The 18,445-nt window shown below is 35.2% G+C and overlaps 1 protein-coding gene across 15 annotated transcripts in view; it reads right to left on the reverse strand.

Moving 5' to 3' along the window:
• The window catches only part of LOC18433018 (Pseudouridine synthase family protein), a 31,944-nt gene extending 23,060 nt beyond the window's left edge, over positions 1-8,884 (reverse strand). For all 15 annotated transcript variants that reach the window (XR_016056224.1, XR_016056226.1, XR_016056227.1 and 12 more), the window contains exon 1: positions 8,659-8,884. The gene's annotated coding sequence lies outside the window, so the exon portion shown is untranslated. The remainder of the gene's footprint in view (positions 1-8,658) is intronic.
• Between the last annotated feature and the right edge of the window lie 9,561 nt (positions 8,885-18,445).

Below are 18,445 nucleotides of genomic sequence, written 5' to 3' on the forward strand. Positions count from 1 at the left end.
GCCCTTGATTTTCCATCGGACCAACCATCACACATAATAGTAGCCGCATATTTCTCCCACCCTTCTCTCTAGGAAATCAAAATTTTATTCACATCAAATACTGCATCCTTCAACAAGGACTCCCTAACCTCGTGTAGTGAAGGAGGAATAAGTCCTAAGCGATATTGCCCAATTGCCTGGACAATACATGCAAAACTATCCAGAGTTATAGTATAAAGGAATGTCGGCCATGTAAATCCACTTTGCAATCTACTTACATACCGACTTCCTTTGTTCTTTCTTATATTTATTGTCAATTGTGGTTTGTTTTATTTTTTTCTTTCTCTCCTGAACCACAATTTCGGGGCTAAGGGTGAAAAAAGAATCCATTGGCCCCTTAGAGAGAGGTGTTCTTCTCTCAGCACTACCACCAATATTTATAACCCTCTCTCTTGAGGTTGGAGTATGAGTACCCTTTTGCCTCATAGCAACTTCAGACATATCATCATCATCATCAGCAGCATCATCAAATAATTACATATCATCAAGTAATTCCTTTCTTTTCTTTTCTTTTTTCTCTTTATCTTGTTTCAATCTATCCAAATATTCTCTAATCTCCTTTTTTATATCATCTGTAGCTTGTGGGTATTCTCTTACATTCCCAAAAATTCCGGCTAAATGCTCTTTTTGTCGAAAAATACCACCCATGTAAGTATTTCCACAGAGCAAGCATATCACACAATTTCTATCTTTCGAATTTTTTTCGTTTAGCATATTTTCAAGCCGGATCCTTGTTACTAGAAGATTGGGAAGAAGGCATTGCCCTAAAAATAAGTATAATAGTATTATTGTACAAGAAGGAATAAAAAGTTACCGACTCTGTGAAGTAATGCTCGATTTCTTCACAGCCTCTGAAATCTCCAATTTCTTATCACAAATTCACCTTAACATCCCCAAATCAACAATAAAAGGCATCAAATGAACATCCAAGTATCAAACAATCGCCAAATCAAATATTTGGATGAAAAAAAAAATTCGCCAAATTTTATGTTTCCTTTGATTTGATGCAAAAAAAGCCACAAAGTGGCTGGAAATCTTCGTTTATGGGGTATAATAACCCCCCAAACAGTTTCCCTAAACTTTGGAACTACAAAAAGACCATTTTGCCCCTCCTCAAGGGGCAAAATTGAAAAAAATTTCCATAGAAACAAATGCGGTACGATGCGGGATGCGGCCTGATGCGGCGCATATACGGCCGCATCTGTCAAAAGCGCATATGCACCAGTTCGCGATGCGGATGCGAGCGCATCCCGCATGATGCGACCACATTTTAAAACACTGTTTACAAAATACGGATACTTGGTTTTGGGATTTATATTGAGAATAGATTCGTATTTTTTATAGTATTCTTCGGTTTCAGTTTCACTTGTTTCCCTCTCTATCTGCATTCTCTTTTTCTCTCCGTACATTTACTGTGTATTCGGGAGGAGAGAGAGTGAGATGAGAGAGATGGGAAATGTGAAGAGAGAGAGTAGGGGGTTAGAGATGGGAAAGACGAAGAGAGAGAAGGGGTTCAACGAGAGAGAAAGATAGAGAAGTTTGGGAGGATGGCTTTTAGAAAAAGCAAGCCTTTTTAGATTTGTTTGGCCTAAAAAAAATAGGTTTAAAGTATCTTAGGGGGTTAGAAGAAAAAAAATCTATAATTTTTATACCCCATGATATCTTTTAAAGCCTGGGTCTATTGTGAAATGAAACTTAAAAAGGGGGGGCATGGAGATATTTTCCCTAAAAAATATTTTGTAAAGATAAAATGGCCAATGTGCCCTGAATCCGAGGGGTAATTTGGTCATTTTATTTTATAATAAATCATTTTCTTATATTTTTATAAGAATTACCCAATGAGGCTCACATATCCTCCACATTTCATCTCAATCGCTTTTGGAAATAAATAAAAATATTTGATGTTTTTGTCACATTTTCAAAATGATAAAACAGTCCAAAAATTGATGGAAAATCCACATTTCCCAATGTTTGGGCAATTTACTCTTTCATTGGGGCATTGGGCGAAAAATCTGTCAATTGTTTATTACCCCTTTCTACTTCAAAATCATGTAAATTCAAAAGTTTATAGTTGCGCGTCCAGGATTAATTTCAGCACTTCAAACCCATTGCATTCTAATGACTGCATTTCTGACTATATGAATTATGAAAGATGAGACGACCAAGGTAAAGATGTCAGACCAAAGCTACACTGTTGAATGGATGTTTCCAAGAGAAGTATTCAAGGTACAGAAAGTTAAGTTCACTCAACCATTTGTGATGTTTCCTTACCACATGAAATAACCTATAATGGTGGGACGAGAATATAAACGACCTTACTAGCAACAACTCTTAAAGGTCAATATGAAGCAAGCTCAAATCAAAAGTACTTCTAACATAACTCACTCTAGCATCTAGACTATGAATTTTTTGAGATGAAAGGATCAGAATCTGAATAACAGCTACAAGATAAGTGTAAAGAAGTAACAATCTACAGAATATAATGCCTAATTGGGAAGCTGTAGAGAAATGTTAAAAAGAGTTATATCACACTATTACTTAAAAACATAATGAAATGGTGGATAAAAAACACAGCTAACATAATGTTATAGAAGCAACAACACATAGCTAACATAATGTTATAGAAGCACCAAAACAATCACGCCTTCATTTTGTAACCCTATGTTCAGACGTGAGAAGCAAACAACTATTTAGTATTTTCTACATTCAAATGCTACAGCAACAGAATACATGCAAAATTCTTACTACCTCAAATTCAAGTGCTTTCCTCTCCTCATTTGCTTTAAAAATGCAACATCACTATTTTATGGCTTAGATCATCATCATCATCATCATTTTAGCCTTTTCCCAATTAATTGAGGTCGGCTACATGAATCTTAGTTCTTCATTCTGCTCTATTAAAGGCCATATCCTCAGTGAGGCCACAAATCCCCATAACTTTTCGAACTACTTCCAACCACGTTCTTTTGGGCGGACCCCTTGCCCTTTTCAGTCCTTCCACTTGAATTAACTCACAGCTCCTAACAGGTGATGTATTTGGTCGGCGCCACACATGGCCAGCCCACCTAAGTCTACTCTCTCTCATTTTATCGCCTATTGGTGCTACGTCTAAATTCTTTCGAATATATTCATTTCGAATTCTACCCCTTCTTGTCTTGCCACTCATCCATATCAACATCCTCATCTCCACTACACTCATTCTATGAATATATTATTTTTTGTCCACCCAATATTCCGCCCCATATAGAAAAGCTGGTCTCACCGCTATCATATAGAACTTGCCCTAAAGCCTCATTGGTATGCGGCAATCACATAAAATTCCAATTGCACATCTCTAATTCACCCACCCAACTCTAATTTTGTGTGAGACATCTTCGTCTATCTCTCCATTTTCCTGGATTATCGATCCAAGATATCGAAAGTGCGGTCTTTTTTGTACTTCCTGGCTATCAATCTCAACTACTTCCTCGTCTCTACTCTTATTATTACTAAACTTTCACTGCATATACTCTATCATAGTCTAACTAATTTTAAAATCTTTACATTCTAGAGCATCCCTCCAAAGTTCTAACTTTGTGTAGATGCCTAGTTAAGTCGTCCATAACTAAGACAAAGAGGTATGGGCTCAATGCTGACCCTTGATGTAGACCCACTATCACTGAAAACTCACTCGTCTCTCCACTAGTTGTTCATACACTAGTTACCGCTCCATCGTACATATCTCTCACCAAGTCGATGTAGTGTCTAGAGACGCCTTTCATTTCTAACACTTGCCAAATCAAATCTCAAGGTACTCTATCATAAGCTTTCTCTAGATCAATAAAAACCATGTGGAGGTCTTTCCGTTCATCCTAAACTTCTCAATTAGTTGCCTAAGTAGGAATTGCCTCAGTTGTTGACTTTCTTGGCATAAACCAAATTGGTTTTCAGATACACTCGTTTTATGCTTTAGTCATTGCTCAATGAGTCTCTCCCAGAGCTTCATAGTATGGCTCATAAATTTGATCCCGCGATAGTTAGCACAATTTTGTATGTCTCCATTGTTTTTGTAAATAGGTACCACAATGCTTTTCCTCCATTCGTCTAGCATTTTCATTGTTCTCAACACCTTGTTGAACAACTTCGTCAGTCAGTCAATGCCAATTTTCTCCATGCACTTCCAAGCTTCTATCGGGATACTATCGGGTACTAAAGCCTTTCCAATCTTCATCCTTTTCAATGCTTCTTTCACTTCCGACATCCTAATCCTATGAATGTATTTATGACCTTCTCTGTCACTTGTACCAACAGTACCTTCTACCATTATGTTCCCATTGTGTTCATCATTTAATAATTTTATGGCTTAGATATATAGAGACAAAGGATAATGTCAAGGACATAACCCACTTATTGGTGTGGAAACCACTGCCAAGCACCATCATCTAGTGCTCCTTAATACCTTCCTTAAAAAAACCTTATAGAACCCATGTCATTTATTATATAACATTTAATTATCAGGGCTTCACCATTCCCCTTGATGATTATCTCTATATTGATGTTGAGCTTGCTTTATAAGCCAAAAGAAGATGTTCAATGGTTCATTGACCATAAATATCCCAACACTACCTAATGTCTACAATATCCTTTGCAAACCCTCTAGCCCTCCATTCATCACCTTCATCATACCTATGCTGTTCTTGCAAGACAATATCTCTAGTACTTTCGTTGAATGACCTGTGTATATTATTTTTTTATCATAACAAAAATAAATTAAAGAGAACAAGAACTTAACTGACTTTCTATTAGCCAACTCCAGTGTATTTTTGTATTGATAAAAACAAATAGAAAACTAAGCAATCATTCATAATCATAAAATTCAAATGCCCAACAACTACACAAATACTTGATTAATAATTAAACACCTCAAAGCATAATTAAACTGTGTGGTTCCAATCTGACTAGATTAGAATGAAGGCCCACATGTGTGTATCCAATATTGTGACACATCTATGTGGCAGGTTTCCTTTTAGTCTTCCTCCAACATCTATCACATTTCGATTTCTGTATCTTAGTTGCCACCTTAGCTAACTCCACTACTGCTAGTCCCAAGCCCAAATGAGAGAGAATGAGGGTTGTGCTAGGTTGGCAGCTAGCAGAAAACGTTTGCCACATCCCTATCAATCCCGATCCAACATTATATACTCATGCTAGGGCATTTTATAGTCCTTGATAGAGTGGAATAGCAAACAGGATTTGTGTAGTCAACCCCAAATAGATGGGAGAAGGCTTGGATGATGATGATAATGATGATCTACTAACTTAGCTACAACTAACTGTTTGATATATTTTGTATCAAAACATCCAAATTGACATCAAACCAGTCAAACCATATATGGAGTAGCAGGCTGCCCTATAATGTGGTTGTCCTATCCCAACAACGAGGGATTGAAACCTACGGATGCACATCCCATGTGACACAACAACCCCTTAAAAGATAGTGAATATGAGGAAATTCAAACAATGGTGACCCATCGATTGTAGATGCATAGGTTGAGCGGTCAAACAGGTAGGCTGTATCATAAATGCCGGAACTGCCGACACCCGCTAAAGATCATCAAAACAGCTTCATATTGAGATGAAATCGAGAGAGTTCTCATGATGTGTGAAATGGGATATCCCAGTAGAAAATCATGAGTTCGGGACGTCATCATGACACATACTACCACATGAACGGTGGTTGAGGGGAAATGAGTTAAACCCCGATCAAAAGAGCTCAGAATGCCATCAAAACTGGCCAAAGTTTAATACCCCCAAGTTACCCTCCAAAAATCAGGGCATTCCGATGTCAGATCCCCGCGAAACAAAGTTTCAAAATTGAAGCCACAGCTGTTGCACTATACAGAGGACCATTTTACAAAGGCCACCTATCAGAAAGAGTTCAACTGACTAAAAACTTGACGGGACATAGATCAAGTCCTAACAACAGTATGTCTAAAATTTCAGAGGCATCAAATATCATGCAATATGATTTTCCAAAGATCTAAAACAAAGCCGCCTCCAATGTGTTCTTGAGGTCACCACTGGTAAGAATTCTAGGGACCTAAATAGCATCCAACAACATGACTTTCCAGGATTCTTCTGGTCATATCTCCCAAACCCTAGAGTGAAACAAGCTGAAGTTGGAGGAATTGTTCTACACTCAATCATCTTTCCATCCATGTGTGCGTGTGTGCATATATATATATATATATATATATATGCCTTGCTGGTTGCAAGTAGCATGACCTTTGGCCCTTGCTCCATCAATTTCTGCCACCAAACTGCAAAGTATTTGGAGCTGAAAATTTGTATATAAGCTCCTCAATCAATCCCCTAAACAACAATATAACCATTTGCTGGTTATCTGCAAGTTGAAAAGTGGATTGACACCCAAATGCAGACTAAAACAAATTCTGCAGCACAGTAACCTTTGGTCAATCAAAGAATCATAACTCCAGGGATATGAATAGTTTTTGGATGAAATTTGAACCAAAAGAAATTCAACTCATTTCTTCATAGATCTATGGGGAGAAAATGGACATTAAACCATGAAATTTTGGCAACACTGATAGGGCAAATTGAAGGTGGAAAGTGGTCTCAAGTTTCCAAGGGCAAACCACTGATATTTCCACATGAAAATCATAAAAATTTGCCCCTAGAATCTAAAATGGCGTAAAATTTAACTTTTCACCCTACTTTCATATCACTCTAACTACCCCAAGCATGGGCCATATGAGGGGTTTGAAGTTTTATTACAGATTCTTGTGGGAAAATTTGGTGCGAACAATTTGTCAGCTTGAGAAAGATTGTAATAGTAATACACTTGTGAGAGCCAAGTGAGAGAAAACCCTAAATTCTATTGAGAGATGCCATTCCTCATAGACCATCCAACCCTCCAACCATCCAAATTAGGCAAGAAAAAGGATAAAGATCATAGCCTTAAGTAGCCAAGATCACTACAAACCCAAAATCATTCAAGATTAATGAATCGACTCTCTATCAAATAGGTTTTAATCGGCCTACTTAAGACCAGGAGCACACTCGCAACCTTGGCTCATGTTCCAAGGGCAAATGCAATGCCTTGCTAGAGAGGCGTACACGAGGCCTTTCTAATTTTGTGATGGCACTGAATCGAACAAGTTGGGTCTCCAAATTCGACAAAAGAGAGTTGGCTCACTCCACTGAAAAGTTCAATAAGGTTTCCAAATTAACCTCTTCCCTCTATGCAAGTCCCAAAAGCTTATGCAACAAATTCTCTATCATTTCTTGGAATTTCTGAGCCATTGGAAGTAACAAAAAGGAGTGAGCCAGTGGTAGGAATCGAACTTGGGATGTCGGATTGCCATCTCAGCAACTAACCAATGAAGCCCACCCATGATTCCTTCATTGTAGACTTCATTTATCAACTATGATAGTTGGTTCTGTGACTGATTTTCCAAATCCATATTTTTCCTACTAGGACGATCTAGCTTTAAGAGGAGACAATTTACAATTTGGAGCCCTTTGGTCTCTAGTTTCTATCATTCAGAAACGTAGGAGAGTTCTCTTTTATGTGCCTAATTGAACATAATGAAAGCCAAATTTTAGGGAAAGCCCAATATGGCTTGAATTTGTATATTTGTGTATAGATTATTAGATAATGCAATGATTATATATTGATACAACACTTTTTATGTTTTTGTTTTAAATGGCTGAATGCTTGCAAATGTTGATGATAATACAATCTTCTCAAATCATCTTTGATGCTTCCTAAGATCAATATAGAGTTCAAAATAGTATACTGAAAATTGTTGACTGCATTATTGCTCCAACAAGATGGAGCAGAGGCAATGAACAAAGAACAGAGAATGAAAATTGTAATATGTGGCCAAAATCAACAAAATGCTTTCCAGTCCCCATGGGCAACATTGAAGATGATCATTGAGATAGTCCCAATCTCCCACATACTATGGAGAACAGCGAATGCACATAGTCATTTAAAACTCCAATCAACTTAAGCAGAAGACTAACCTCCAAAGTCCAAACTATTAGCTGGTTGCCAAACAAAAATTGCAAACCACTAATTTCAAATTCCGAGAAAGAGAAAAATAAAAAAATAAAAAAAATAAAGAAAGAGTAGGGAACTAATTACTTTCTAATTTGTAAGAGTTGATCATCCGACTTTGAAGCAAACATCATGATATCAATGATCAACTTTGAAGCAATCATCATGGTATCAACCTAGCCTAACAAAAAATTAGACTGGAAGGCTAACAAACTGACCATTAAATAGTCAATTTAAACTGATTCTATTGACCAGATTCTACTGTTAAGTTAAAGTTTGTAAAGTTAGTAATCATTCAGACCAACAAAAATCTAAACTAATTTAAGCTCCATTGGCTTCAAATGCATCCCACTATATGAATTATATGTACCAGTCTACAATCAGATAAAAACATTTTTCCAACTGCAAAAACTAATCATCCAACAAGAAATCATTTGAATCCATCACCATCATCAACACGAAAAGCATAATGACAGAGAATATCAATACTAAAAAAACTACAAAAGGAAAAGTAGTATTTATTGGGGACAAAAAAAAAAAAGAAAAGGGAGAGATACCATTCTTCCATAGTTCTGCGAACGCTTAATTTTGAGAGAATCAGAGGCTGCTTGGTCTTCTAGTTCTACAATACCTCTCCATCGAAGAGGAAGCTCTATTTTAGTCATAACTCTGCCAGCTTGCAGCTGCCTTCAATCCTACAGAACGATGGAGTTCTAGGGTTTCTCACTCATTGAATTCCCAAGTATCTCTCTCCTCTATCTCTCTCTAAATTTACAACAAGTCTCTCTCTACAGGAATTGAGAAGATGAATAGAGCGCGATAGAATGGCAGGCAATCAGCGAGGAGAGGGGGAAATGACCCAGAGCCCTAAGACGATTCAAATGATGCTAAGAGAAACGTTTCTATGCTCCCGCGGAAGCATAGTGTCTATATATGCCTAGTGTAGGAGCACCTACCTAAATTTTAACTACTCTAATTTTTGGGGATATGGCAGTAGACTATATTTACTATACTTCTTCACCAATAAATATTTTTCTACCTCCCCTATCTCCCATCCATCTGATCTGAATGGATGCTTGGGATGGCTTCAACCGTAATGTCACAAATGAGGCACGATCTAGATCGAACATCTTAGAGTATTTTATTTTTTAGTTTTTACAAATCACATGAATGTGAAATTTTGTTAATGTCATCATCGTTCGCATAAAAAATATTAAAACGTATTTTGCAAAAAAAAATTAAATGACCCTTGAAACTTTTAGAGGTATTTTGGTCATTTTATTTTAGCAAAATACATTTATTTATATATATATATATATATATTACAGGTGTGAGTTTAAGAGAAGAGTGAATGGCCTAAATTTAGTGTCAAATATTTTGTAAAAAAATTAAACAATAAAGTAGTATATTGTGATGAGGACCATCTCAGCTATCACAAAATTTCCAATATTAAATTTATTTTTTTCTCATGTATCATGATTTCGAGATGATCAATTTGAGGATATTTGGGAATCAAAACAATGTGTTCTTATGAAATTTTTGAGATAGACTCTAATTTGATTGTTCTCTATATAAACTTTTTCTAAATATAAATATTCTTTTGAAATCAATTTTTAGACGGATCTCAAAATATTAAAAAAAGTCCTCCCAAAATATCACTCTTTCCCTCTCCCTCTCTAAGCTGAAACCAACTTTATGCATCTCTCGCTCTATTGTGTGCATACTGAAACAAATCAGCAATAACAATAACAAAAGGAAAATGTCTATATAAGGTTGACACCTCAACATATAGAATTAAGCTGCTGCACCTCTAAAATCCCTAAAAAAAAATGTTGTTTTGATGTTGAAGAAATATCTAATTGATCATCTCGATGTCGAGATGTATTGGTAAGAATAAAAAAAGATATTTGAATTCTGAAAATAGTACACCTTGCAACACATTATCAAGACCGTCCATTTTTAATATTTTTGTGTTTATAGATCTGTGTGATTTGAACTTTTTTTTAGGCCAAAAAATTTTATAATTAGAGAGAGAAATAGATTCTCGCACCATCATAAGAATTTTCGACACCAATGCCACCTCATGAAAAAGTTAAATCATGCTTTCGCAACACTTATTTAATAAAAGTTCCTAATCTTTGTCAAAAAAAAAAAAAAAAGTGGTTTGAATGTGCACCTAGCTTTGATTGTTTAAGGTTGCAACCTTAAATACCACACCCATAACAAAATGTATTACTTATCGAGAAAAAAAATAACAAAATTGAAGCAGCAATATGCTTAGAATTAAGTCCTATATAAAATAATTATTATGGAATATAAATATATGAACCGCACCCAAATATAAATTACAAACTATAATATGTTCATACTATTATGCACTCCATTTCGTTTAGTAACGCTTAATGGATAGTTGAGAGTAATTAATAGATTAAAATATAAAAAATTAGTAATTCAGGGCATTGTTATTAGGGCGTTGTTTGTATAAGGTTGAAGTTCTAAATAATCAAAATGAGGTATATCTCTTAATAATGTCGAAAGATGATTTTCAATAGTAAAAGTCCTTGTGATGGTCTGACAAATTATTTTCATCTCTAATTATAAAATTTAGAACTTCAAAAATAGTCTAGATTGAACAAATCTATCAACACTTAAAAATATTGAAAATTAGCAACCAAGATAATTCATTCTAAGATGCACTAGTTCCCATACTTGGAATCCATTTTTTTCACGTCTAATGCATCTTGAGGTCGAGATGATCGATTTGAGGGTTTTTTTACATCAAAACAACCTCTTCTAATGAGTATTTGGGGTACGCCATAATTTGATAGTTAGGGCCTCATCCTTATATAAATTTTTTCCTCGTTACTTATATACTACAATATTAAGTTTTATTTTATACATTCAAATTATGGAATATTATTTATATTTGAGGCCTAATGCATTGCTACATTAATAACATAAAAGTTATTGAATTGTTTGAATAAATGCTAATATTTTTGTGCTTTGTAATAGTAAAACCCATTAGTATTAACTAAAAATTGGTATGTGGTTTATGATATTAATATAGTATTAAACCAAAACATAATTGTATATTAGTAAATTTAATTGACAATATTTTAATAAAGCGTTAATCTCTTTAAAATATTACATAGCAAAAAATTATTAAAAACCATTAATATCAACAATATACTTTATTAATATTAATGCATTATATATTTAAATCGTAATATTATATTAATATTAGTATAGTTTACAAAATTATACTAACATTGTAATAGTAGTATACCACAAATAATTCAATATACTAATAGAGGAAAGTTGCCAAAGTTTCTCATTACTGTTATGAAATATCAAAGATGATACGATCTTGTAGCAATCCCATGTTGTGCTCATATTAGATAATAAAATGCATTATGGTGCATTATTCATTAGTTGCTTACATAGATAGAAAGTACTTATAATTTTTTTAAGAAACCAATACATGTCAAATCAAATAATGAGAATAATGGTTTAGATAATTATCTTTTACTGAGAGATTGTAAATGAAAACTAATGATATTTAATGTGTTGGTATTAAATGAAGTCACTGTTTGACTAATGTATGTATATTATTTCTAAAATACTGAAAAATACATGCAATTGTAAAAACATTAATCTATGTAATTTATATTAATCAAGAAGACTATTGCAAACCTAATCCTTATATTATTACAAATATAGAAAGAAAGGACCAATCATAAACCTTAGTAGATACAAAGAAAGAGGAGGTCAATCTTAGATCCTAGAACATTTTATCCTACAAATAAAAAGAAAAAGAGGCCAGACGTGCATTAAAAGACATTGGTGGGTGTAAGAAGATCAAAGAGAGATACCTAGTTGTAGGAAGAGAAAGACAAGAGAATTCAATTACTGACGTGGATTTAGAAGTTTAAAAAAAAATATATGATTGCAAAACAATCAAAGACCTACTTAATTGCAAAAAGAGTAGAGAATACCTCAAGGACTTAGTAGAGAAGTTGAGGAAGACAGAGAAAAGCAAAAATATATGTGTTTATATTTGCTCCTACAAAAATACTTTTTCAATCTTAAGTATCATAATTAGTGTACGATATTAAGTCTAAAGTAGAGATTCTTATAAGATAATTAATATGAAGAAGATTATAATGCAATGATAGACAAGTGTATAACCTCTCAAAAAAAAAAAAAATAACATCAACTTGTTATGGTGAGTTCCCCACCTCCTACTCTCCCAGCCCCTGTTATGCATCCCCCTCCCTCCCTCCATCCCTCTCATGTATTCATATTCCCTCCCACCCTCTCATGTAGTCATACTCCCTCCCTCCCTTTCATGTACTCTCTCTCCCCGCCAAAGTCCTCTCTCACTCTTTTCATGCTCCTAAAATCTTAAGAGATAAAGAAAGATGAAATTCATATTATAAATTAAAAAAATTCTCCCTTAATTTTATCTCATTGTCATCTAGCTCTTCCTCCATTCTCTTATTTTCCCCCCCCCTCTCTCTCTCTCTCTCTCTCTCTCTCTCTCTCTCTTTTCTAAAATTTCATATTCATTTTCTTCTCTCAAACTGCCACGATCAAGTCTCTCTCTCACATATACACAGCCTAAAAACCCTATTTAGACCCTCTCTCTCTCTCAAATACACAGCCCAAAAATCCTATTTAGACCTTAAAATCTCTACTTTTTTTAGAGGTCATCCAAACAAAAATATCTCTCATGTTAATCTTCTCTGTCTTTCTTTCTAAAGACCACCTCTCTCTATACCCTATCTTAAAATCTCTAACCCATATCCTAAAATCTCCACTTTTTTTTATTTGAATTATAAAGGACATAAGATAACACCTCTCTTTCTCTCTCATGTGAATCCCCTCATCTTCCACTTTTACGTATCACCTCCTTGCTCTCGCATAATTCTTCCTCTACTGTTTTTTTGTTTTTTTTTTTATAAGGTCATCTATCCTCCATCTTCATTAGGGATAGGGTCCCAATTATTTTTATGATACATATCCACCCCTTGACTAAGACTTAATAATGCAGTATAAGTATAGAAATACTGTAACATTTTTAAAACATATCCTCATGCATGTTCTTGTTATGCAAAATACAACATGACAAATATGGTCACGAGAATAAGACCATAGGAATTATCATCACCAATCAAATCAATTGGATGGAGAATGCGATGCCCAAAATAATGTATGACTTAGGACCCACTCTCTTCATCCATCAAATCCATTGGTGGGACACTGATAACCTCATCACTATGATGTCATTTTAACCATATTATTCATATCACTCGGTCTTCTTATCGACAAAGGCCTTGTGGAGTTCAAATGAATTTTTGACACCTATTGAAACTTCATTGATAGCATATTATGTGAAAGAGTAAAGACCCCTTTCATATTTACCTACACATTTGTGCATGATGAGGATGATATGGATAACATTATATATTGCTCAACATACAAATTAAATATAGTCCTAATAACAACGCTTCTTTTAAGCCCTATGTAATCTTTGTCAAATGATGAAACCCCCTTTCCTTAAATATTTGGATCACTCTGGTGAATCCATTTTACCACCTTTATCCTTATGTTTTTTTTTCTTTTACATGAGTATGTAAGTTCATTAAATCAAACGACTCATTACAAACATTTTGGAACTAAAACAGGGAATGAGAAACAACTAAAGAATCATAAGAAGCTCCCTTCTTAGCCAACTCATCTGCAATAGAGTTAGTCTTTTTGTAGACATAGCTAAAGCTAAAAGAAATATTAGTCATAATCTTCATAACCTGCAACCACATGGATCTTAAATGCCAAGGGGTTTTAGAAGATTGGTTACACCAATTGATTACATTTAAGGAATCCCCTTTTATGACCAACAAATTCTTCATGTGTTTCTCTTTCTAAATATAAACTCCTTGTAATAACGCTGACATTTCAGCATGATTAGCTGTCATGATATCGCAAGGGGCAGTATAAATAGAAAAATAACAATACCATTACTATCCCTATAGGCACCATTGACCCCTGCCTTTCCTGGATTCCCCAAAAATGAACCATCAAAGTTAAGCTTGAGACACATTCTCATTGGTGGCACCCAGATGCTTATGGGCCGTACCTTCAAAACTCGCAAAGAGGCCAAATGAACTAAATTATTTCTAATATCAATTTGCGATATCCCACATCTCTCTTTGGTAATATTAAACCAACTCCAAACGCTTAATAAAAAAAAATTCTTGAGTTCTTGTAATTATAATGTCACTCCCTCAAAAGTTTGTCTATTCCTTTCGAGTCAAATCTCCCATAAAATAGCACTTTGAAATATATCCCAAAGAATTCCTCTAACATTTGGTAAACCATAAATCTTCAACCGAATAATGATGTAGGAAATTGAAGAAAAAAGAGCCATGGATACACCTATTTCTGCATTGCCCAACTCCATAACAAATAAGCGTTCATGCAATAAAGAAAAATATGATTAACATTCCCCTTATCGTTATTGCAAAAGAGGCACACATTAACAAAAAATTTGCCTCTCTTGCTAAGATTATCAACAGTTAAGATATAGGCCATTATCCCGATAAAAGTATAAACTTTGTGAGGGAGTTTCCACTTCCATATCTCTTTGAGAGCTGAAAGACTCCATCTAACATGATAATGAAAGAGAATATGGTACACAGATTTAACAGAAAAAAGTATGTCATGCTCTAGCTACTATATTATTACATTGTTGCCCTGAATAAAGATTTGAATCTCGTCTAAAACTCTTAACAATTCCACATTGATCAACTGCAACGTGGAGAGTGTGATTATCAATACAGTTGATGTTCCACACAATGTTATGGATTAGCACTTCATTTGAATAAATCAGGATACATCAACTTGAAAGGATTATTAGATGCTAATCTTGAGTACCAAAATAAAATTAAATCCCCTTTGCCCACATACCATCTCGTATGTCTTATCACAAAAGATCTCTTGGCAAAGATGGACTTCCACACAAATGACAGTTGCATACCTCCATAACCCCTAACAATAAAATTATTATTATGATCCACAACATATTTGCAACCAAAACCTCCTTCCACAATTGATTATCATTTTGCATTGAGCGATGCCACCATTTAGAGATTAAGGCTTGATTTACATATTTTACTTTGCAGATGCCTAACCCCCATTCCCTTTTTGACATGCAAACTCTATACCAACTCACATAATGATATTTTTTTCACTTCTTGATCTGACCCCCACAAAAAATTCCTCATAAGTCTTTCTAATTTTTTGATGAGGTCAACATGCATAACAAAAAGAGATATTTGATATATTGGAAGATTAGACAAAGAGGACTTTATCAGTGTGATTTTGCCCCCTAACGACAAGTGCTTCGCCTTCCAAATGTCTATAGCTTTATATTTGCTATTTTCACCACGAAATGCCACACTTCCTTGGCCCATCTAAGCACTATTGTTTGTGAAAGGAAAATATATATTGTATATCCAGTTAATATAAACGGTGCATATTGTAATCAATAAATATGGAAAGGGTAGGATATTGTGCTCTTATTTTATGGTAAGTCTGTGTATAGTTTAGAGTCTATGATTTAGTTTCTATTAGTGTCATATGTAATTTATCTATAAAAGACAAGTCTGTATATTCATATTAATCAATGGACATTGAGTCTCTTCAAAGAAAATTGAGACTCTTCACATGGTATTATAGTCAAATTCATCTTAGTTGTATTCATTCCTCATCCATGAAGCATTGTTGCCGATTTTCAAGACAAATATGTTGCTCACCCAGTCGGTGAAACTTCTGTCGAATCGTGTTTCGACTCTTTGCTGAGTCGTGCTTCGACTCTCGGATATGTCTCTCTGCCGAGTCGATTTCGACTCTCTGATCTGTTTTTCTTTATAAGATTTTTTCTCAATAATTTTTTGGATCCACTATCTCTCTAGGATTATCTGCAATTTCTGATACAATTGGTATTGAGCTACAGGGGCTAGTGTATGGTTGGACAACACATAAAGCTTTCTATTTTATGAAGTTCATTGTTAATGGAGTCCATGCCATTGTATTTAGATTTCATCACCAAGTGTTTAGGGTTGAGCCAAAGGTGTTCCACTTGGTTCTATTGGATCCATCTGGATTATTGTTGTTTTTTACATATACTCTGCTTGTTTTGTTCTGGGCAGAGATATATCATTGTGCCAGAAGTCTTCCTACCGACAAGCTTCTCATCGTTTATATTTGTATAATGGTGGAATATATTTCATACAAGACTGCATTTGGATATATCTATGGATAAATGACTGTTGTTGTGGAGTCATCGAACCCTAGCCCTAAACCTTATTGTCTATAAACACTGAAGTCCTAGGTTTCATTCATCTCTCTTTCTTTATTTCTAACTTTTTAAAACTTCATTTTGAGAGCATGACAAACGGACCACACTATTTGGTATAGTGACAAACCATCAATTTCTGATGGACTGGCCTCTTTAGTTCATCTTTGCGTTGTTTGTTCATAATTGTATGATCGAGTTTGTTTGTTCTGTTACTCAATCACGTCTGTTCTGGTCTACGAGCTGTTGAATTTGTCTTAGATCTACACCGAGTTTTTTTGGCTCTTCCAATCGTCATTGTGTTCTATCAGCTGTCTCGACTGTTTTGTCTGTAAGTTTTGTCTGATTGATCGAGCCTACTCTTATATGCCCCATAGTTCCTGAGGCTTGTTGATCCGCTATTACTTTCTGTGCTTGTTTATTAAGCAATTTGAGCATAACAACCACTGCATCTATTGGTCATGTTAGACACCTGAAGATCCAACTGCTTGTTTCCGCAAGTAGCGTTCAAACTCCAGCTTCTCTCTTCCATAGCATCTTGAGTTTGAGGGGGAGTGTGAAAGGAAAGTATATATTGTCTACCAAGTTATTATTGTATACTGTAATCTGTATATTTAGGAAGGATGGATACAATATCTTGTATTTATGGTAAGTATGGGTATAGTATAAGAATATGTGATTTATTTCTATATTTTTTTATATGTAATTGGCCTATTTAAGACAGGTCTGTATATTCATATTAATTAATGGATATTGAGTCTCTTCATAGAAACATGAAACTCTTCACATGGTATCAGAGCGAGGTTCATATTAGTTGTGTCAATTCCTCGTCCCTGAAGCATTATTGCCAATTTTCAATACGAGTATGTTGCTTACCCAGTCGATACAACTTTTGTCGAGCCGTGTTTTGACTATTTGATCTGTTATCTCTGTCGAGTCGTGTTTTGACTCTTTGATCTGTCATCTCTGTCGAGTCGTGTTTTGACTCTTTGATCTGTCTTTATGTCGAGTCGTGTTTGGAGGCTCTGATCTGTTTGATCTTTTTCAAGAGTTTATGAAGCCATTTGTTCTTGAGGCTTGTTGATTCGCCGCTGCTTTCTGTGCTTATTGATCAAGCAATCTAAATATGCACCCGAATATCCAACTGCTCATTTTCATCATTTGTTGTTCAAACTCTAGCTGGTCTCTTTCATAGCATTTTGAGTTTGAGGGGGAGTGCGAAAAGAAAGTATATATTGTAATAAGTAAATATAGGAAAGGTAAGATATTGTGCCATGTATTTTATGGTAAGTTTGTGTATAGTTTAGCTGTCTATGATTTAGTTTCTATTAGTGTCATCTGTAATTTGTCTATAAAAGACAAATCTGTACATTCATATCAATTAATGGACACTAAGTCTCTTTAGAGAAACCTAGGACTCTTCACATTATTATCTTCGCTTCGTGCGCAGTACTCGAAGTCTTTGGGTTTTCACGCCTCCTCGTTATGGGCCTGCCTTCGTCCAAAGCCCATCTTTCAAGCTCTTATCCCTTGTTTTCAGCTCAGCTTCCTCTCTTTGTTCCGTCACCGCCTCTCCCTACCCATGCCGCTCCTCCCCCTAATTTTGCCTCCACTGCCCATCTTGCCCCACCTCTCTTGCCACTCCCTACCCATCCCGCACCTTTTCCCAATACTGCCTCCACCATCCATATTGCTGCTTCTCTCATATCTGTTTTCACCACCTCTGTCTCTTCATTTTCTTCTCACCCTTTTTCTCTCCCAGTGACCTCAGCCTCTTCTACTGGACTCCTTATCCCTTTCAAGCCCTTTCAATCTTGGGACCTGCTTCTTTTCATTTGCTTCATTTTCTTTCTTGGTCATTCTCGTTTTCCTCTTCTTTTTCTCTTCACCATGTTCAATCGGAGGATTCTTCCATTTCGTTTCTCTGTGCAGTGTTCTAGAATCCCGAATTTGACACCGTCGCCTGCTACCAATTGACAGGTTGT

Source organism: Amborella trichopoda, chromosome 5 (genome assembly GCF_054954075.1).
Source record: "Amborella trichopoda isolate Santa Cruz 75 chromosome 5, AtrichopodaSantaCruz75HAP2 v2.0, whole genome shotgun sequence".
In the NCBI taxonomy this organism is placed as follows: Eukaryota; Viridiplantae; Streptophyta; class Magnoliopsida; order Amborellales; family Amborellaceae; genus Amborella; species Amborella trichopoda.